Consider the following 23,492-nt stretch of genomic DNA (forward strand, 5'->3'; position numbering starts at 1 on the left):
GACCTGGGCTTTTCTTAGTTGGTAGTCTTTTGATGGTTTCTTCTATTTCCTCAATTGATATTGATCTGTTTAGGTTGTCTATATCCTCCTGACTCAATCTGGGCAGATCATATGACTTAAGAAATTTGTTGATGCCTTCACTATCTTCTATTTTATTGGAGTATAAGGATTCAAAATAATTCCTGATTCTCTTCTGTATTTCTGAAGTGTCTGTTGTGATGTTGCCTTTTTCATCCCGTATGCTAGTAATTTGAGTTCTCTTTCTTCTTCTCTTCGTTAGCATGGCTAAGGGTCTGTCGATTTTATTTATTTTTTCAAAGAACCAACTTTTAGTTTTGTCAATTTTTTCAATTGTTTCTTTTGTTTCGATTTCATTAATTTCAGCTCTGATTTTAATTATTTCTTGCCTTCTTCTTTTGCTGTTGTTTTGCTCTTCTTTTTCTAGGATTTTGAGATGAAGTATGAGATCATTTATTTGTTGGTTTTTTCTTTTTTTAAGGAATGCACTCCAAGCAATGAATTTTTCCTCTTAGAACTGCTTTCAGTGTGTCCCATAGATTCCGATATGTTGTGTCTGTGTTTTCATTTATCTCTAAGAATTTTTTAATTTCCTCCTTGATGTCTTCTATAACCCATTGATCATTCAGTAACCTATTGTTCATTCTCCAAGTGATGCATGATTTTTCCTTCCTTCTTTTATCGTTGATTTTCAGTTTCATTCCATTATGATCAGATAAGATGCATGGTATTATCTCTACCCCTTTATATTGTCTAAGAGTTGCCCTGTGACATAATATATGGTCTATTTTTGAGAAGGTTCCATGTGCTGCTGAGAAAAAAGTGTAACTACTTGATGTTGGGTGGTATACTCTATATATGTCAATTAAGTCTAGGTTGTTAATTGTGTTGTTGAGTTCTATAGTTTCCTTATTTAACTTTTGTTTGGTAGATCTGTCGAGTGGTGAGAGAGGTGAGTTGAAGTCTCCCATGATTATTGTATGGTGGTCTATTAGACTCTTGAACTTGAGAAGAGTTTGCTTGATGAACACAGCTGCACCACTATTTGGGGCATATATATTTATGATTGTTATGTCTTGTTGGTGTATGGTTCCCTTGAGCAGTATGAAGTGACCTTCTTTATCCCTTTTGATTAACTTTGGCTTGAAATCTATTTTATTAGATATGAGTATGGACACTCCTGCTTGTTTCCTCAGTCCATATGAGTGGTATGATTTTTCCCAACCTTTCACCTTCAGTCTATGAATATCTTTTCCTATCAGATGCGTCTCCTGTAGGCAGCATATTGTTGGGTCACTCACTCCCCGCCGCCATCTTCTGATGGCTGGCTTATGCAAACACAGTTTGGTCCCCCTGAACAGGAGTTGGGGAACTCACTGACTTGTGGAGCGGGTGAGCAGGGAGAAGAATTTTCTTTCAGGTTGCAATGAGACTTGCCCTACTTTTAATGCAAGTGAAATGGTCTCTTTCAGGTGGGGATTCTAGAGGAGTCTTGAAGGAGACTGGGGCATATCAAACCCCAGTTTGCTTTTATATCCCTCAGAATGAAAGCCAGATTGACAAAACAGTCACTGAGTACCTCCTGTGTAACCGGCTGTCTGGTAGGGACCAGAGACACAGACAAAAACCACAGTTTTATAGGAACACGGTCCTGTAGAGAGTTTCATGGGTCACAGAGAGGGTCCTATACTTGGCAAAGTGTTGAAATGAAGGGAAGCGCAACATGTCATAAGACTAAGTCATTAAGCCTAGAGTGACCAGGAAAGGCTTCAAAGAGATGGGACTACCAGACCTGAACCTTAAAGCATGAACATAGTTTTCCAGAGAGAAAAGGGTGAAGGACATTTTTTGGGAGGAAGTGGTGCAGGAGCATAAAGCAATTTGAGATAAGAAGATGAGGCTGGAAAGTTATGCTGGGGCTTTCAGCACTTGCATGAGGAATGTGGCTTCTTTCTCTGGTGGCCACAGGAGGTCATAGAAGAGTTTTAAGCAAGAGTGTGGCAGTGGGTAGGGCAATGTAAGGCAGTTTGCAGACTGGAGGCTTGGGAGGAGAGGCAGCAGCGCTCAAGTAGGGGAGGCTAGTGTGTGGTGAAAGCCTCCTCTTGTCAATCACTGCCTTCCCTTAGATTTGGTTGCAACTACCCTGTGCACAAGAGTTTTTGTACTCACATAGCAGGATTTAATGAATCCTATCTCCTATCAGGCCCTTGTGAGATTTGGGGCAGGGAGACAAGTAAGATATTATTGACTAAAGCTCAGAAAATAATACCAAAAATTGATCAAATCAAAAAACTTCTGCATAGCAAAAGAAACAATTAAAAATGGGAAATGAGAACCTACCAAATGAGAGAAAATTTTCACTAGCTACTTTTCTGACAGAGAATTCATATCCAGAATATATAAAGAACTCAAAGAAAAATTGTCACTCAAAAAGGAACCCACTTAATAAATGGGTAAATGAACCAAACATATACTGCTCAAAAGAAGAAATACAAGTGGCCAAATAACATGAAAAATGTTCAGCATCTTTAGAGATTAGGAAAATGCAAATCAGAATTGCACTGAGATTTCCTCTCACTCCAATTAGATTGACAGTCATCAAAAAATACTAACAACAATAATAAATGCTGGAGAGGATGCAGGGAAAAAGGAATACTTTTACAATGTTGGTAGGACTGTAAATTAGTACAACCGTTATGCAAATCAGTATGGAGTTTCCTCAAAAGACTAGGAATGGAACCACCGCATAACCCAGTTATCCCAGTCCTCAGTAATTATCCTAAAGAATTAAAGTCCTTGTATTATAACAATACATGCATGCCCATGTCTATAGCAGTACAATTCACAATAACCAAATTATGGAACCAGACTAGGTATCTGTCAATGGATGAGTGAAGAAAATGTGGCACCTATGTGCAATGGAGTTTTATTCAGCCATAAATACAAATGAAATTGTATCAATTGCAGGAAAGTGGATGGAATTTGAGAGAGCATTATATTAAGCAAAATAAGTCAAAATCAGAAAGTCAAAGTTCGTATGTTTTCTCTCATATGTGGAAGCCAGAAAGGAAAAAGGAAAAGAAAGTTAGGTGGAAATCTCATGAAAATAAAAGGGAGGCCAGTAGAGCAGAGGAAAGGGACCAGGAGAGAGAGAAGGGGATGGAAAGCTGAAATACTGGGGAATGATATTGGCCAAATTATATGGTCATATTGTGTGCATGTGTGATTATGTAACAAAGAATCTCCCTATTATGTATAATTATAGTAAACCAACTGAAAGATAAGAAAAACAATTTTCAATAAATAAATAAAATATACTTGGGATCACAAAGGAAAAACAAAAGAACAACAAAAAGGGCTGGGGTTGTGGCTCAGCAGTAGAGCGCTCGCCTAGTGTGTGCGAGGCCCTGGGTTCGATCCTCAGCACCACGTAAAAATAAATTAAGAAAATAAAGGTATTGTTTCCAACTACAACTAAAAAATAAATATTAAAAAAAATACAATTAAAAACAAGGTTGAGTTGGAGTTCTAAAGGAGCTTAAAACCCAGAGAGGGTACAGACACCTTGACACCTTAACAGGTAATTCCTGCGTTCTGTGCTAGGATAGAGGAAATGATGGCATTGGGTGAGGAGGGGGTCCACAAGGGTACCTAATGCCATGGGGAGAGAGCTGGTCCCATGGGTGGGCTTCCTGGAGGAAGTGAAGTCAGACTTGAGCATGAAAGGGGACCAGAACTATCCAGAGCTAAAAGTGTGGACCCAGACCAGTAGCACAAGAATCAATTGGAAAATTGTGAGAAGTGTAAATTCTTGGGGTCCAACCAAGACCTACTAAATCAGAAAACTCTGGCCTGGGGAGCCAGTGATCTGTTTGAAACAAGTCCTATCTATATTGCATGCTTGAGTTTGAGAACCACTGATCCAGACAAGGGAGGGTGGCACTTGCTTCAGACCACAGGCAGGAATGTAAAGGCCCAGAAGGACAGATGGCCAGCTGGGAGCATTATGCAGGCTCATGGTGTAGATGTGCTACAGGAAGAGCCTGGGGTCCAGCAGGGACAGAACATGAGGAACCCTAAACATCAAGAGAGGAATGTGGACTCTATCCTCTAAAGAATGTGGAGCCTCGAAGGATATTACAGAGGAGATGACAAGCCCTGATTTCTCATTAGAGGTCACTTGGTGCCAGGTCCTAGGGGGCATATGCAAAGCCGGCCCTCATCAACGTGTTGAACTGATCTGCAAAGATCTGCAATGTCCCCTGATCGGAGGACTGGGCGTGAGACAAGGCAGGGCAAACACACTTGCCTTTGTGCCTCCTCTGCATTGGTGGCAGCTGCCTGAATGCAGTGTTGTGAAGCATTCTGCTTTAGGCAAGGGAGGCGGGGGCAGAGGCCTGGTGGCTCATGGGCTACATATTTGAGTTACTTCTGCCAGATAAAACCAAAACAAAAAGCACAAACACAAACAAAAACAAAAACACATGTTCTCCAGAGCCTATTCAATCCTAGTCTCTACCAGCTAGAATCTATTCCAAATTATGTGGCCTAGAGTCATTTGAGGGGCATGGAGTCTCTTCTTCAGGTCCCCTCCAATGCAACCTTCCCCTGGCCAACATTCTACCCTTAGGATTGTCTTTGGGGTGGGAAAGCTGAGGTCCCCAGAGGACTGAAGATGCTACAAGAGAAGAGGAATCAACTCATCATTCGGCCAACAACATCCATAGTCACCTGCCACATGCAGGGCTTGGCTCTCAGGAGGGAAGAGCATGCACAGTTCAGTAAGGAATGACAATATTAAAAATGCTTTTCTATCCAAGTTTGCCTCATGGCATAGGAGACTGAATGGATACCAGCTGGGGGCCCTGGAGCGTGGCCCAGAGCAGCCCTCCTCTGGTGCAAATGGGTTGCAAGACCTGCATTCATCTTTAAAATTTATGCAATCTTCAAATTCCATCCATTATGTGCAACATCTGGGGCTTGTTTTAATGTAGATGTTCTTGACATCAAACAGCATTTACGTTTCTTACCAGTAAGTGAAAAGGATGCTCCAGGTAGATGCCCTTGTTTTTCTTACAACTCTGTACATGAGAATTCGTGCTGCAGGTGGGCAGAAATGACTGTGGGGAATGCACCACAGAAGCTGTTGGGTCTGGTTTCAAAAGGAATCCTTTACCTTCTAGCTGTGTGATCTTGGAGAAACTAATGTACTTCTCTGCATTTGGTTTCTCTATCTGTAAACAGGAGAAGATAAGAGAATGGGTAGAGATAAGATACATGAAATCGTGTGGCACAGGAATTGCTACATACTAGCCGATTCATGTTTATCACAACCTGCTTCAAGGAAGAATGAAACTGTTAAAGGGTAAATTTGGATTTTTGGGTGACCTTTGCTATTTGTCCTCACCATAAGTAGTGCTGTGAGAACATAAAAGAAGGGGGAGTCCTGGGTGGTTCCAAGGAGAAGGTACTGAAGTTGGACCTTGCAGAGTGGGGGAGTTTCAACAGGCTTATGACTGATCACAGTGAAGGAAGGAACCTAGGCTGGATGGATTGAATCGAGTCTAAGTCTGGAGGGCCTAGTATGTGCTAAGAAATCTAGCTTGTATTCAGTTGGCCTTGGGGAGCTATTGAGGTCTTCTGAGTGAGGGCAGGGGAGTGACATGGTATCAGTAGGATATAAGCCCCCTGGGGGCAGGTATTTTCCCACCTTTGTCCTGCTGTACCCTCTGCCTAAACACTCTGGAATAGAGCAGGTATCCAATAACTGATATTCAAAGTGATGATTGAAATCTCCTGACAGCAGGCATTTGGGATGGATTGGAGAGGGTACACCTAGCGACAAGAGGGTGGGTTCAGAGGCTGGACAATCCTGGGGGATCAGGCTGTGAATGGGGTCCTGGGGGTTGGCAGAGGGGATGGGGTAGAGGAACAGCTGCCTAGAAACCTGGGGAACACCCCCTCACCGGTCAGTTTCTGAATTCGGGGAAAACTTCAGGGCAGCATAATTCATCCTGACAGCCAGGACCAAATATTTCTCCAGAGCCCCTGCTCCCCTCCCCTGCCCGTGCAGATTGGAACACAGTGGAGGCATGCTCCAGAGGAAACAGTCATTTGCATCTGAACATGAAACAGCGTTTTCCTAAGCTGCAAGCAGGGCCCAGCTGGTGTGAGCTGGGCGCACTCACAATTGCAGCCAGCTTGTTTCAATTTGGGGTGAGGGGACAGACTTCGTACGCCGCCGGCGTCCCGCGGGAAGACACCCGGGACACACCACGCACCACGCACGCGATGCAACTGCAAGGAGCCCACGAGCCTCGCCTTCCCGGCTGCGGGGCTGCGGAGGGGACTTCCTAGGGGAAGGAAGGGCCCCTAGCTGTTCCCAATCCCCAGGGCGGCAGCTACTTTTGGAAGTTTAATCAGACGACTGGGAGCCATAGGGCGACCTGCACGTCCTGTGGCCCTCCGGGTATTTTGAACACCCACTCTGTGGGAAGCATTTCGGAATGTGCTTGCTGCATGGCGTCCTAGGAGGCAGGTGGTGGAGGAAGAAGCAGGCGGGTTGCCAAGCCCTTCTATTGTTCCAAGAAAAATGATAAATCAAAGTTGAAAAAGTCACTGGAGTGAGATTTAAGGGGACTCTTTGGAAATTTTGCTTCTCAGAACCAGACTCTCGGTATTCTTGTGGCATTATCCTTTAAAATCAAGGCTGGATACTAATGTGTAAACAGATCGATAAATGCAAATAGAGCTGGTTCTGGCCCCTCTCACTCTTTTCTTAGCCTCCTTTCCCTCATGTCCATCCCTCTTTTGATCTTCCCTCTCCTGCTTGTTACTATCCAGACACAGTCTGCAAAGGCTTACTTGTTCCAGGGCCCTCTCCACCATCCTGCGCCCTTGCCCTACCTGACCTATAGGTGTTGACCAGCACAGAGGCAGGGGATTGTGGAACCCTATGTAGACACAGGTGAGACACCCGAGGCTACCAATAGACAAAATGATGAGAAACCCTTTCAACCCAAGGAATGGTATTCTGGAAATATCTCAGGCTTAAAGCTGCAGGGCTATCAATATTTTGTTTATATTTATTTATTTATTTAGTTGCTGGTAGATCTTTGTTTTTATTTATTTATATGTGGTGCTGAGAATCGAGCCTACTGCTTCACATGTGCCAGGCAAGTGCACTACCGCTGAGCCATAATCCCAGCCCCTATCCATACTTTTGATACAATAGTTTTGTAAATTAGACTGGTGACCAAATAGCGCTCCTGCTCCTCGATGTTACTGCCTGTGAGTTGGGTGTAATGATCCTTGGCCATAGTTGTGGCACTGACTATGTGAGATGATGCGAGAAAGTGGACTGTCTGGCACACACCGATGACAGCTGAGACTTCTGTGACACACTGTGTACTTTCCCAAGCACTTAGATTAATGAACCCATTGAGCCCTCACAATAGCCTTAAGAAGTACAATAGCTACAGGTGCTCAGTGTTCCTAGGGCCTCCCTCCCCTAACTCCTTTCTTCAAGGAGCCAAGAGTCTTGCAAAAAGCTCTCTGGCAACTGCTGGAACAGTCCTCTTCATTAATTAGGTGTTTCATTTTACTGCCAGCCCTTTGTTTCCCCCCTGGAGATCTGGCAGAATTCCCAATAAATTGCATTTCAAGGAAAGAAATAGAAAAAGACAGTGAGTGGCTTCCAGGTTGGGGACTGCAAGGTTTCTTTCTGCAGGGAGAACAATTTGGCCATTGCCCTCATTAATGGGACTTCCTGGGGAAGCAGCTGTGGACTTTGCTCCCCAGATTTCATTTCTTCCCCTTCCCTGTGGTCAGTAGCATTTTTATTCTTTCATGGACCATTCCTTATTCCCATAAAGGAAATTAAAGTTTTGGTTTGGGGTTTAAAATAGAGCTGTAGCCAGGGTTTGCTTGTATCTAAAAATTGGGACTGAATGTTTCGCAAGACCTATTGCTAACTAAGGGTTTCCTTTGGGTGAATAATCTGGGATCTCCTTGGGCGGCTCCACACTGGCATCTCAGAGAAAACCCATGGCATTGAACCCTGGATTGATCACACTACTTATTCAGTTGTATGATGACTCAGGCTCAGAAGTTCAGTCTCTTGTTCTCTGGTTGAACATCTAATTCTTTACCAGCAAGAAGGATGGGGAGTTGGCAGGTGGAGACCCGTGTTAGTGGAACTGGGAGTGGCCCCAGAGGGACCCTTATCTGAGTTACAGTCCTACCACACGTATGTTGGCAACATTATTTAACTTCTTTACCGTAGACAACACCTTTCAACATCCCAGTTTCATGGAATGATTGGCACTCTCAAGATTGTGCTGAACCATAGCGCATGCTGTGATATACAGAATGCCATTTCCTCCTAGCCACGTGCCTCACCTAGTCTTCAAATCTCATTTCAAATGTTGCCTGATTCATGGAAGCTGTCTAACATGTACATATATTTCTTTGTAGGAGACGTTTGTCATTTTTGTGGGCTGCTCAGAGCCTCCTCAGATTTAATATGTCTATTTTAGGAATCCCAATAGAAGGCTGACTTGTCTCCCACTAGGAAAGGTGGACCGATAAGACAATCTCTTTCCTGGTATCTCTTTCACCGAGGTTTTGCTAGCCAGAAGAGATTTTATTCAGAAGCTAGAAAGAAATTGGGACTACTGAAGATGATCATTTGCACAGTTGCAACTTTCTTCATTTCTGCCAGTGACTGTAAGGACATATTATATTAAAACTGTATTTCCTGCTAGATTTATGAGCTTTTTTTTTTTTTGCTCTCATTCAGATACCTCAGTTGGTTAAGGTTCTTTAGCTAATTGTGTGACCCCAACTTCAGTTGTAGAGGATCTAAACCCATAGTAGATACGAAGGTACTGGATTCCTATGATCTTCCAATAACTCTTACCACTAGTCAAGTTGGTTCAGTGGCGTGAGGAGTACCGGCCAGCTAGCCATGTGGCAGTCTTGACTTCAGTTCATGGAGCCATTGTTGTGTCCCCTAGCAGAAATATTCTTTCTTTGCAAACTAAGACCAGTAAACCATTAGAGCCAAATCTTGTACAATTTTTGCAAATGTGTCATCGGAGATAATGGTGAAAGAAGCTCCTTTCACTGTTTGTCTCTTACACCCAAGAATTCTGGCTATTGGAAAATGTCATTGAATATGAACTGGTAGTTCAAACAAACATGGCATCATGCAGCACAGTACTTCAACCTTGAAAGTATTGCCATCTAGAAAGCACCATATCACTAAGTTTAATAGATCATTCCACTATTCTCGTAGACTATCTGTGTCTGAAGTTCATAGTAAGACTCATGGTCATAAGCCCACTGTCTCATTTATTCCTTGTAAAATTAGTCCTTGGTCTGAAGCAATATATGTGAGGTTCCATGATGGAGAATAAGGTATACTTATGCTACCACCTATAGATGGTGTTGTTTCTAGAAACACTGTGGGCAGGGATGTCAACAGACATGTAGGAATCTGTTCCAGTGAGGATGAATCATTGCTCTCTACAGGATCTGAGGGTCTGATCCGACTAGTGTCTGAGTGATCACTAGCAATGATGCCACACTCTAGGCTCAGCTTTGAGGTCTGCTGGTGATGGGTTAGATGCTTGCTCCTGTAGGTTCAGTAACACAGACTTCTCACCAAAGTGGATCTGGCTATAACACTGCCAAGCTTCTCTGTGACTGTGATCATTTTGTTCATGAACCTATTGAGTAAGTGTGAAGGGGGTCTGGGAAAGAAGCCAGAACTCTTGATCCCCCAACTCTTGAGTGTTCCTTTGTACTGAATTGCTTATTGGTGAACATCTACACAGACACAAATATCCTCATGCTTTCTAACCATTCTGAGAGATTCACCTTAGACCTCCCTGACACCACATTTTAGTCTTGTTCTTTCCAACTCCCTGCCCATCTGGCCATCTGGATGGCCTTCTCAATAAGCTCCAAATCTCTCTCTACAACTCAGTGGGAAGGGGATCTATTTTGGCTATTCATATACTCTGTAATTTAAGACCTAATTAATGGAGAACCAGGAAGCCAAGAGGATTGATTTGTTTACTTCTCTCTACCAGCTGAATTTCCCATCCTAGCACTGGAGTTTTGAGAAAGGGAAGGAGGCCAAGCCCAGGGAAAGCTCCAGGCGGCCCAGCAGGAGGAGAGGTGAGTCATTTACTTCTAGAGGAATTAGGTTCGGTAATGTCCCATTAATCTGGCTTCATCAGGAAATGAGCTGTGTCACCTAAGTAAATTTTCCAATAACTGAAGCTTACCCTTTCATGTGCCAAAACTTGACTTAATCATCTTGGATGGAAGTCTTTCTAAAACTAATTACATGCTTCCCTGCCTGTTTCAGTGGAGGATCCTGCCCATATTCTAACCTTTTCTTGAGGACATGGGGACCATTAATTCACCAGGTTGTAATTTAAGAAAAATAAAGTGCGGTTCGCCCCAATAATGAATTTTACCAGCCATGCTGTGAATTTGAGTTCTTCTTCCTTCTGTAATAATTTTGTTTTTCATGCTCTTTGGTGACTCTATGACAGATAGGAACGGGTTCTGGAATCAGAGCTGAGTTTGAATTCTAGCTCTGCCACACACGTTCTGGACTCCAGTGTCCTTATATACAATACAGTATGAATAGTCTATCTCTGACCAGGTGTCTGGAAATTGATACCCTTCCTCACTTTGGAAGGGCCAAATACACAAGGAAAGGGAAGCTCCAGCATTGTGAAGGCCCTAGCACATTGCTTCCCACTGAGTGGGTTAACTCCTGAACCATCCCAAATTACTACATCTAGTTTGTCAGGACTCATCTGTTCATTGCAAGGCAAGGTTGTCGCTATCTTATTTGCCTAATCTCAGCCAAATGGCACCTAGCACAAATTGGGAAGAGGCTAGGGACTGGGACATGTTTTTCTCATTATCTGGAAGACACGCGCCAGCATTTCAGGAGAAGTGGAGCTTCTCCTAGAGTAAGTGTTGAATCAGTTTTTCCTGTGGAGGTCCTAGGAGATGCAACAATTCTCTAGACGTTGGATCTTTAAAATGTTGGTACGCAACTGTCAACTCCCTATGGGATGCCTGCCTCAAGCTTTTCTGTGTTTAAGGGGAACTGCACATGCATTGCGCCTCAGCTCTTGGAGAACAGGGAAGGTATTTTCTTATTAGTCTAGTCATAAGCTTTCAGAGCTGCAAATAAAAACCACAAAACTGTTCCCACCCACCCACCCACCCCCTTCCTTTTCTCAGAAGCAAACAACTAGTAAGTTCATACAATTGGTAAGGCATGAACAATAAGTGGGACTTTAGGAGTGATGGCGTACTATTTACATTTCTTTTTTTAAAATTTTAAGTCTCTGGAGCCAAGACCAAAGGCACATACTGATAGGGCAGGGTACACCTCTAATAGCAACTTCCTGTCAAGGATCCTAGGATGCCTATCCTTCTTGTGAAATGAAGACCTCTCTAAAGGGAAGGGAAGAGAAGGGGAGGGGAGGGAAACTGCTATATTTTAAGCCCCTGGTTTGTGTCAGGAGATGTATATATATATATATATATATATATATATATATATATATATATATATAGTTTCACTTAATGCCAACAATATTCCCACCTATTGTTCACTTCTTGCAAACTTGGAGTGCAGTTGGAGAGGTTGAATAATTTGTTCAAGTTGGTAGCTCATACATGAAGAATTTTATTTGGCAGGCAATAGCATGTAGGGTAGATATCTACCGTGAGACATGCAGTTCCATGTCTTTCTCCCTTCTCATCCTACAGAAAGCTAAAAAAGGGAAAGCAATATGGAAACTCTAAGTAAGCCATGCCTTGGAGTTTTGATAAAAACTTAAGCTGGGTATATCAGAGCACAGAAATGACAGTTTTCAGTTGTCATAACCTATATATATATAAAATGGGGAAATTTACAAATGTTTTGCCCTCCCTCTCTCCCCTGTTTCCTCTTTCCTTCCTTCTACAACGCTGTTGTTGCTGTGTCTATTAAATGATCTCTCAGGCTTTGCTTTTACCTCTCAAGTGGGCCTAATAATTTGTGCATTACTCGTGCGAAGGTTTTTGGGAGATCAACTAAGCCACCAGAGTGAGTCCCTCTGTTATATGTTCTTTTAACACTCAATGTTTGGTAAAATTGCAATTAAGTAATTATATATATATATATATATATATATATATATATATATATATATTTTAAAGTCTTTCCTGTGGAGAGCTCATAGGTCTTGTTCACGGATTATCACCAGTATCTTCATCATAGGAATCTTAAAGAAGAACTAGGACTTGAATCCAAGTCTCCTGACTGCTACTAGAAGATGAGTGGAAAGTGAAATCAATGTCTCTAAAGCAATAAAAAATGAAAAAGAAAAACTGGATGGAACAGAATAATGCTACAAAGATCTGTGAACCCAAATTGCCAAGCTGATACCGGTGCAGGCTCTACCATGCGGTCCACACCTGCTCTAATGGGTAGATTGGGAAGCCTTGGTGCTGAATGAACAGTTTTTAGTTTGCAATACTGGGAGGTGCAAAGGGCACCACGTGTGGAGTTTATGAGTCACACGCATAATCCCCTTGAGTTTTGTTTTAAGCTGCATATTTCCCTGGAAGGTGTCCATTTTGGAAATTGTTGGTCGTCAGAGTTCTGTCCTTGGTTCTTCTTATCCAAGAAACAGCATGGGTGAGGTTAATCAGACAGTGATGCCCATTGCTCTCTCTCTGGACAAGGAGAGAACATGTCCACTGGAGGATTTTGTGGAGGCTAAGTTAATGGTCTTGCTAGATCTTGTCAAGGAAACTGGCAAAATTCTCTGTCTTTGCACCACATCTGTGAAATGCTCTTGATTTGATAATTTAGTCTCAACTCCAGGAGGAAGTGAAGCTGGTTTGGTGTGATGTGCTTTGATTAACTTCTCTCTTTTTTCCTATGCCACAGACACCAGTTTGATAGTCTCTTTTTTAATTATACTGAGGATAGTTTTCAAAGCTGATGCCAGTGCAGGTGCCGTCATGCCATCCACGCCTGCTCTAATGGGCAGTAACTCATAGTAATTAGGTAACTACCATATGTTAGAGCTGGGCACTGGGATGCTCCTGTTATGCAATTTAATTCATTGGTACCCTGTTTTAGAGATGAGGGGTCCCATGTACACTGTCTAGAAGTGGATATTTTTGTGGTAAATACAGACACAAAGCCTGTTTCCTTGGAGGAGTAGAGGAATAAGGAAAAGGAAACTAGTATCTATTGGCAAATAGTCCTGGACAAATCTTGTCTCATTTCATGCCTATTGCACACCTGGGGTGGCTGCTGTTAGCATCTCCACTTTAGAGAGAAGATAACAGAGAGGCAAAGTAACTTGTCCAATGTCATGGATCTGGTAAGCGGGGGGCAGGTTGGGAGCTCTGGTCCATATTCCACAAAGCCTGTCCATCTAATTACCCTGTCTGTAGTGCTGCCTCACAGGACATGTGCTGGAGAAGCTGGGGATGTCCCACTGAGCCTCCAGGCAGACCTGGAAGCTGCAGTTGCAGGAGGGTGTGGTACCCCTCCCCCCCCACAAGCCCTGCGTGTCTCTGACCAGTCCGTGTCTTCTAGCTTCCTCCTATTGTCCCCTGCAATTTCAGAGCTTTCAATCTTGCCTCCCTCCCTGTCTAAAAATAAGATTTTGTTTGCACACAGGGCAAAGGCCCTGGGACCCTCCTGAGAAAATCCGCAGAGGAAACAGGACACGGAGTGGACTGCAGAGGCAGAGGCATTAGCTCCCAGAGCTGGAAGTTCAGAGCGGGAAATGGCACTTCCCTTGTGTTTTTATGTTTAGCTGGGGTTTAATTAATAACCGACAAACAAGTCTATAATTAACTTGACTCCCCTTTCGGCCAGCCAAGGGAATAATAATAACAGTCCTTTTCAAGTTCCACAGTGGTGCTGGGAAGATGGCAGGGAAACCAGGCTCTGAGCACTGATTGCAAAGCGACAATGGCCTGCAGCATTCATTTCCCTCCCCCTGCACGTTGCATTATCTATACCAGATGTTGCATTAAAAGAAGAATTACTATACTTCAGGGCTCAAATTATATGTGCCTGATTTATTGCCCTGCTTCAGTTTTAAGTGCTACCTTGCAGAACGCTGATAAATGATAGCTTATTATTTGGGGCTGATGAAGATATCAAGGGCAGGAAGGGGTTAACTCTTTCCAGGCTGGGACCATTTGGCTGGTTGGTTTCTCTTTCTTTCTGATCATTTCACACACCCCCACCCTGCCCCCCAAACTCCCACCACCAAACAAGTGCCCTTTGGTTGCTTTTATTTTTAATCTCTATAGTGATGTGCCCCAGGCCCTCCCTTGGCTTCATTGTACCTCAAAGACAATTTTCAAACTTTGAAATGTGCCATTCAGGATCTGCCTCTGACTTCTCTTTCTAGCTCTCATTGTTTTTCCTTTCCACCTGCTTTGCCCTAAAGTCCTCCAAAAGTTTGGCTCATGCCTACCTCCCCAGCCTTATTTTGTGTCCCTCTGTCATGCCTGCCCTCTTCCAGCTCCTGGCCCATTCCACCTGAGGATGGTGTGCAAGCTGCTCCCTCTGTCTGGCCCCTCTCCCCTCCATCTTTTGTCTGGGTAACTCAAGCGTCTTGTCCCAGCACTTTCTGATTGGCACTTCCTGACCCTTGATGCTCATTGGATAACCTTTTCTTTTTAGATTCATGGCATGAAAGACTTTTCCTTTCTAGCACTTTCCACAGTGTATATTTATTTACTACTATGTGGGGATACATTGTTCCCAGGAGCTTCTTACCTGGGGGCATGTGAACTCCCTGGGATTCACCAGCCTTTTAAAACCAAGGGCATGCATTTACCATCCCACTGAGAGCACCACCAGCTCTCTAGGTGTGGATGGACCTGGCTTCTCCACTCTGTTTTAGTGGGTTTTGGGGTGTTCCAGAGTCATGAGAGCACAAGGGAGGGTGGAGAGGAAAGAAAGTAGCTTTTGTTGAGTTCCTACTTTGTAAGAAAACTTACATATGCCTGGGGCAAACATTTTCTCTTTTAACTCTTGACAACCCTAAGAAGTAGGCATCACCACCCCCATTCATAGATGAGGACTGAGGCCTAGAAAGGCAAGGAAAATGTGGCAGCTAGTGGCCGGGGAACTTTGATCTCTGTACTCCTCCCATACGCTTGCCTTTGCTATTTTAACTGGTTGTTAGCTTTCTTTAGCACATGGAGTATAGTTGGAGTACAGTGACTCTTTGGAGTATGTGCTATTGCTCTTCTAGACTGTGAGCTAGATGTGAGCTTGGTTAGCACCCAACACTGGCAATCTGTGTGTAGCTCTCAATATGTTTGTTAACTGCCTAGCATCCTCTAAAACCTACCAGCAGGCACTAGAGGGCATTATGGATATATATTATGAGCATATGAAGAGTTACAGATGATTTCATCTACCCAGCTTGTCTTTCCTTCCTACCTCCCTTCCTTTCTTCCTTCTCTCCCTGCCGTCTATCATTCACATATAAAAATCATTAACACTTCACAAGTACTAGGCTCCAGGCTGGAGATACTGAGGTTAAAACCCTTCTAGCTGCTCACTGTTTTTTGGCCCTCTATGGGGGAAACACCTCAAGGGGTTAGACCCTAAGGATACATGGATGATCTTTATTCCACCTAGGAGTCAGGATTCAGGAGAGCCTTCTCTGAAGGGGAAACAACTGAGCTAGGTTAAGAAAGTGAGTTAAAGATTGCTGAGTGTAGAAGGGGAGAGAGGTGGGCACTCTAGGCAGAAAGGCTAGCTGAATCAAAGCCCAGAAAAGACCTGTAAGGTCTGGGGACTGCAAGCAGATGGGTGAAGGGCAGGAGGTGGGGCTGGCAGGTGTTGAAATGCAGGTTGAGGACTTTGAACTTCCCCAGGCTTCAGAAAAGTCTGTGGAAGGATTTAAGCAAGTTGAAGATGGGAGAGAGAAGAAATTCCTTTTACTGTCTGTTTTGCCTCTTAGAAAGATCATTTTGGTTGTACAGGAGATTAGAATATGGTGCCCCAAAATATTAACTGTAGGAGACAGAATCTTTCACTCTCAAATATGCCTCTTTGGCATAAAGATTATTTTGAACTGATATATACTTTTTTTCTTTTGAGTACCAGGGGATTATTTTTGAGATTTTGAACTGATTGTTTTTGAGAAACTGCAGATACAGGAAAAGCTATATCAACAGAGTAGAAGTCACTTCTTTGCAAGGGAAATTTATAGTTATAAAAGAAATCCCCACTTGGAAGGGTGTCTCCCTCTCTGTATCAAGAAGAGAAAGATGATTCCAAATCATTAGAGACTCATCTGTGGAGAAGGCTTTGACTTAAATCTGCCTAGCTGTTATGGTTTAGATGTGATGTGTTCCCCATAAACTCATGTGTGAGACAATGCAAGAACATCCAGAGGTGAGACCATCAGGTTATGAGAGTCTTAACTCAATCAATGAATTAATTCCTTGATAGGATTAGTTGAGCAGTAACTGAAGGCAGGCAGGGTGTGGCTGGAGGGGGTGGGTCATGGGCCTGCCTTTGGGATATATATTTTGTATCTGATGAGTGGAGTCTCTCTCTCTCTGCTTCCTGGTCATCATGTGAACTGCTTACCTCTGCTACGCTCTTTAGTCATGATATTCTGCCTCTCCAGGAGCCCTGAGGAATAGAACATGCTGTCTATGCATTGAAACTTCCTAAACTGGGAGTCCAAAAATTTCTGTTACAGCAGCACAAAAGCTATCTAAAACAATAGCCAACCTTATGACATCTTATTCTTGTTTGCCCATTTTCCTGGGAAACCCCCATAACCAGCCTTCCCTACACCCTTCTTTGTTTTAGGAGATAATGGTATTTAAATGCCAATTCAAAGTTGTCTCTTTGAGATGGATCCATTTCTCTGGGTCTCGCCCATGTATACATGAGTTACATATGTTAATAAACTTCTGTTTGTTTTTTTAATTTATTTTTTATTTATTTTTTATGCTTTTTTTATTGTTGGTCATTCAAAACATTACATATTTCTTAATTCATCATATTTCACAGTTTGATTCAAGTGGGTTATGAACTCCAAATTTTACCCTGTATACAGATTGCTGAATCACATCAGTTACCCTTCCATTGATTGACATATTGCCTTTCTAGTGTCTGATGTATTCTGCTGTCTGTCCTATTCTCTACTATCCCCCCTCCCCTCCCCTCCCCTTTTCTCTCTCTACCCCTTCTACTGTAAATCATTTCTTCCATTTGTATTATCTTGTCTTACGCCTCCTTTCCTCTTATATGTCATTTTGTATAACCCTGAGGATCGACAGGGACACTGCTACATCGATGTTCATAGCAGCACAATTCACGATAGCAAGATTGTGGAATCAGCCTAGATGCCCTTCAATAGATGAATGGATAAAAAAATGTGGCATTTATACACAATGGAGTATTACTCTGCATTAAAAAATGACAAAATCATAGAATTTGGAGGGAAATGGATGGCATTAGAGCAGATTATGCTAAGTGAAGCTAGCCAATCTTTAAAAAACAAATACCAAATGACTCCTTTGATATAAGAGGAGGAAACAAGGACAGGGTAGGGACGAAGAGCTTGAGACGAAGATTTACATTAACAGGGTTGAGAGGTGGGAGGGAAAGGAAGTGAGAAGGGAAATCGCATGGTAAACTTCTGTTTGTTTAATCTGTCTTTTTTTTTTAAAGGGCCCCTGGTAACTAAGAAGTATGAAGACTGGGGAGAAAATTATTTTCTCTTCCCCTACAGTTTCAAGGGAAGAAGTAAAAAACTGGAGACAAAGCAGCAGATATTGGGATTGGGAGAACTGAAAATCTTTAAGGAAATAGAATAAATGGATCTTGGTGCCAAGTGGAGATGAATGAACCATTAATGATGGCCAGGTTCAAGTGCCTGAGTAGATGGAGGTGACGTTTGCTAGGGTGCAGAGGCAGAGTTAGGAGAAGATGACAAGTTTGGTTTTGAACATAGAAATTTAAACTGCATCCAGGTAAAAATATTCACCAGCCAGCTCTGTACATGGTTTGGTGTTTAGGAAAAAATCTCTGGGCTAGAGAGACAGTGTTTCCAAGGCACCAGTTTACAGATGGTGTTCAAAGTTATGGATTTGAATGAATCCCCCTAGGAAACCTCCAAACCTAGTGTTTGAAGAAAGAAGAGCTGGAGGGAGAACTTTGAGAATCTCAACCGTTAATAATCAAGACCTGAAAAGTTGAGTCTAAAAGTGTGGGAGAAAAACCTAATCCCAGGGGAGAAGAGCTTTAAGAAGGTTTGGTCAACAGTGGCAAAAACTTCAGAGGTTGTAATGTGAAAGGTCAGGTTCCAGTGCCACCTGATGAAGCCAGTAATGAGAGACAGGGTGATGGGGGGGAAGAAACAGCTTTATTGGCAACAAGCTGGTGGGCAGAAGGTGGAAGTCTTCCACTAAAATTCATCTTGCCATGAGTCGCAGGTGCAGAACTTATGTGGGATTTCTGGTGAGTCTGACTTTAGCCATAGCCCGGTGGGCAACAGAGTGTTCATTAATTTTTGTAGGAATCAGTTCTCTTGATGTTAGTTTGTCCACAAGTCAACATGTGTCCCAGGTGTTCCTGGTTCCTATAACCCCCAATCAAGATCACTGATTAGAAGGTATTACAACTGACATTGTTCTTTGATGTTTTCTTTATTCTTCATTTCAGGCAAGGCTGACTTTATTGGTTAATTATTTGGAGAGTGAGGCAAAACAGAAACAGTGAAAAACAAGCTTGTTGATATTAGTGAATAACATTGGTAAAATAGGAGTCCCTGAGTTACTGGTGTAGAGACCCCATTTTAGTGGTTTGAGGAATGATTAAGAGACAGAGAAGTAAAGGCAGCAAGTGAAGATACTATTGTAGGCATCTTGAGTGTGAAGGCAAGTAGACATTAGGAAATAACTCTAGGAGTATGGAATTGAATGAGGCAGTCTAAATTAAAGAAAAGAATCTGGGCCACCTTTATGAAAGAAGAATGAATAAAGAGGAAGCAGCTGAAGATCCAGGATGGGGAGCAGACATAGCCAGGCCCATGGGTGGTGGGTGGATTTCAGGGAATGGAGGTGATGTTCACCTGGAAGGCACTTTTATCCCAAGACAATGAAACTAAAAAGAGGCGAGTGGGGGAAATGGGGGCAGGGAGAGAGGGAAGAAGAAGGAGGAGGAGGAGGAGGAGGAGGAGGAAGATCAACTAGAAGAGGATGTAAACTATAAAACAAAGAGATAATTCCCTCAGCCATACTTGTCTGAGGCTGGGAATTTGTCTTGGGTTTCTGTTGCAAGTCTTTATGGTTTGTTTTGTCTGCTCATCTGACATTTCATCCAGTTTCCAATCACCTACACACTGTGATATACTCACTGGTGTTTGTGACCCATCCTCCTTGGCAGAGCCAGTTCCCATTCCCATGTGCAAGATCAGTCGTGTTCAGTTTATTATTTTGTTCTCCGCATAAAGCCCCACCTAAAGGGCCTTTCCAGATATTGTTAGAAATTGAATAAATGGATGAATGCATGCATGCACGGATGACTTCTCACTCTAGATATCGTTCATTCAATCATTTGATAAATATTTACTGTGCAAATACTATGTGTAAAGTACCATTCAGGTATCAGGGCCATGAGGCTGAACTCCATGGAATAATAGCACTCGGTGCCTGGATCCTGGAGAGAAGGTGCCTGGAAATGGCATCTCAAAATGGACATCTAGCCAGAATCCTGAGCTCTCCAGCTTGATTAGAGTTGACTTTTATAGTCTGAACTGATGTTTAATAAGTAAAAAATAAGAATATTTCCATCAGAATCTGCTACTCTTATGAATCCATGAATGAAAGAATCAATCCATATACTAATGGGTAATTTCTTTCATTCTCTTAAGACTATTCAAAGTCATCTGTCTTTGAACCCTTGTTTCCCAGAAAGTGTGGACCCTTAATAAACAGCTGCTCAGTGTCATGGGATTTGTAAATAGTGACATTTTGCTGTAAATGTCCTAATCCCAGCTTGTTTCTTTCCAATACCCGAACGTTCTTGGGAAAAAGAAAACTGTGTGGCTTCTCCTCTGACTATAGTAAGTTCCTAAGGCAAAGCACTTGACCTTCAGTTGGGGGGACCTATTTTCAGCTGAGGAAGCTAGGTTCTCCTTCATCCTCGTGGCCATTCAATTGACCTAAAGGCTTGGGAGGGCACTATTGAAATGACTGTCAGTGGAGGATGGCTTTGCTCGGAATCCTGGAGCTGACTGGGACAGATCAACAGTTGTAGCTCTCCACTCCCCTGTTTTTTGGCTGGGCCACTCAGGAACAAATTCCCAGCAAAGAGCACTCTTCTTCTTTTGTATATCTCCAGAGGAAAAAGAATCTACATCTTTGCCAAGGTCCAGCCCTGGCGGGCGGAGTGAGGGTCCAAGGGGTCCTGAAGGAGAAGTGGCATCAGCTAAAGAAGAGGAGTCGGGACAACAGGTTGCAAGTTTCGAGCAGCCTTTAGAAGAAATCTCAGCTGGCCCTGGAGGAACCTTTATTTTTATACCTTTTTTTTTTACAGGTGTTTTTTCAGGTAGTTAATGGATAGCTTCAAAGCCTGAAACTTTTTTGATTTACAAAATTTTCAACAGTTAAAATCTTTTCTGACACACAGTGATTACCTAAGATATTGAGTACATTGTTCAAAAATATTTTTCTGTAAGCTTAGACAATCATGATTAAGCTTTTAGGTTTTTACCTCAATCACTAGGTACTAGGTGACATAACTAGACTACATGACTCCTGACCTATTATTCACTTCTAACTTTAAAGCCTACCTCTAATTATTTCATTAACCTTTAACTTTAAAGCATACTTATGATTATTGGTAATCTTTCTTACTTCTAAATTAAAATCCCAGTAAAACACACTTCAAGTAGTGAAAGTTTATTATTTAAAAGCCTACTACTCTGAAGTGCCTCTAAAATATATCTATGTTAATTTTACATTATTCTATTTTTAATTTCCAAGGTAATTTCCCTTTTTTCATATGACCTATTCAACTACTTTCTTAAAGAACTTCCTTAATCCTTGGTCAAAGCACACCAATTCTTACATCTTTGTAAACTTTAACTAAAGGGCAGGCTTTACACCTCAACCCATTTGTCATTTATATTAACTATGTGTTTTCCATTTTCATCATAAGTTTCTGTGTAAGGCAAAGGAGGAGGGTCTATTGGTTGGGGAATGTATTTTTATTAGCCTCTTGTCCTCTAGGGGATACCATAAGCTACACATGGTGGTCCTTGTACTGTTGGTATAGCAATTGTTTTTCTGTAGCTAGGCTGTTGTACAGGTTTTGGCTTTAGGATGGGGGGGGGGCTAGTGTAAATTGTTAACCATGGGATAAATATTTCTCATTGCTTAGGCTTGAGGAATAACACCATTGTTTGTATCCTGAGAGATATTGAAACGCACCTCATTGGAATGTCTCAATTGTATCCTTAGATTCATTCTGGGAACTTTCCTGCAATCTCAGGCAATACATACTTTTTATTATTGATTGACGTATGCCCTGTTATCCATATCATGAGTATCATAAACAAAACACTTAACATTCCTAATGGTTCCGGTTTCCAGATGGTGCGCCCCTGCCACAGCATCCCCCATGCTGTGACTCTGTCAGACAGTGCGTGCAGGAACGCCTTCACCACATCTTGAATACTCCTTCATTATGTTTTTTTAAAATGATAAAGGTTAGGCAATGCTGTCACAGACTGATTGATGTCTTGAGGAACTGACAGTGAAGCGGTTGCTAATAAAAATAAAAATAATGTTGGCAACTGTTTATGGTGTTTACTGTGTGCTTTCCTGGTGGATAGACAGGTCATTGGGTCCTTGTCCAAAGAAGTTAAAACTGGGCCATATGCATGGGCTAGAGATGGAACAGGCATACTCATGTCTTAACATGGCCACCAGGACCCTGGAGCTATAGGGGTCACTTTGAAATGTTCTGCTAAGACTCTATCACTGTCCATGTGCTGCAAAAGGGAATTATTTTTAGTTAACACAGAAAAAACACTCTAAGCAATACAGAGTTAATCAACCAATTGGCAAAGGTCTACTAATTATTTACTGGGTGCTGTTTGTTAGGAATGATAGAGTGATTAAAAAACTAAAGAGAACAATTTTGTGTGTATGTGTAAGTTAAAACATAAATCAATAAATAAAGAATCAAAAACAACTAGATACTGAGTTGTACAGTTCAGAATCAGAGGATTATTAAGATTCAGAAGTGAGAGGATGCAAGACATTGCCACCAGGAAGCAGAGAGACTAAGCTGACAAACTTAGTCTTTGAGCTCACAAACTATATACCCCAAAGGCAAGTCCCTAGTAATGACCCATCTCCTCCAGTCACACCCTACCTGCCTTCAGTGACCACCCAGTTAATCCCATTAAGGAATTCATTCACTCATTAGGTTGAAGCTCTCATAACCCAATCATTTCATCTCTAAACTTTCTTGCATTGTCTCACACATGAGCTTTTGGGGGATCTGAGTGATAATGAAGTCTTTGCTCAAGAGTCACCTTTTCTGGGAAGCCCCTGGGCTGACCACTCCTCCCCAGCGCCATTGCTGTATCCCCAGTCACGTGCTCTTAAGGTACATACACTTGCCTCCTGGTGTTCACCATTCTGTTGACTTGCCTATCGCAGTAAACAGACTTTTTCTGTCTAGGAGACTTCTAGAAAGTATAATTTGCTATTTGGATGATGTTAACCAAATACCTATCTTCTTTGCTTCACTTTTCTTACCTGAAAATTATGATAATAATGGTAATTTTCCATTTGCTCCCAGATCCATTTTCAATTCTCTTTGCCTAGCTCTTTGTTCTGGAAGATCAACCCCATGAACTGCATTTCCAGGGCTCCCTTGTTGACTATTTTCTGGTTGAGTTTGGTCCATGGGAGGTACTGGCAGGAGGTTGGGCTGTGGAAAGAGAGAGGTCTGGGTTTTTTCTGTCCGTCCCCAGCATCACATTTCTGGCAGCATTTTGTCCATTCATGTCCATGGGTGGCCCTTCCTTTGGGTGCACTGGTTTTCTCAGCTTCACTGATGCTGCCTTCTTCCTTGCCCCTGTCCCTTCAATATAGTGGTGGTAACATCCCCTGTTATTGCTGGTATCTGGGTGCCTCATGGTTCCTTATTTGTTTCCTGTAGACCTTAGTTCATACCTAAGTCACTTTTTTTGCTCAAGTTTTAGTTATACTTCCTTTAATGATCTGTGGTGAACTTGACTTTCCTGATGGATGCAGTTCTCTAACAGGGCTGTTGTGCAGGCGCCTCAATTTTGTTTGTCTCTTCCTACTGCAGTGGGATCAACTGAGACCCTGTGGTCAGTCTGAGAAGGAACTTGCGGCAC

The sequence above is a fragment of the Urocitellus parryii genome, chromosome 11 (assembly GCF_045843805.1).
Source record: "Urocitellus parryii isolate mUroPar1 chromosome 11, mUroPar1.hap1, whole genome shotgun sequence".
In the NCBI taxonomy this organism is placed as follows: domain Eukaryota; kingdom Metazoa; phylum Chordata; class Mammalia; order Rodentia; family Sciuridae; genus Urocitellus; species Urocitellus parryii.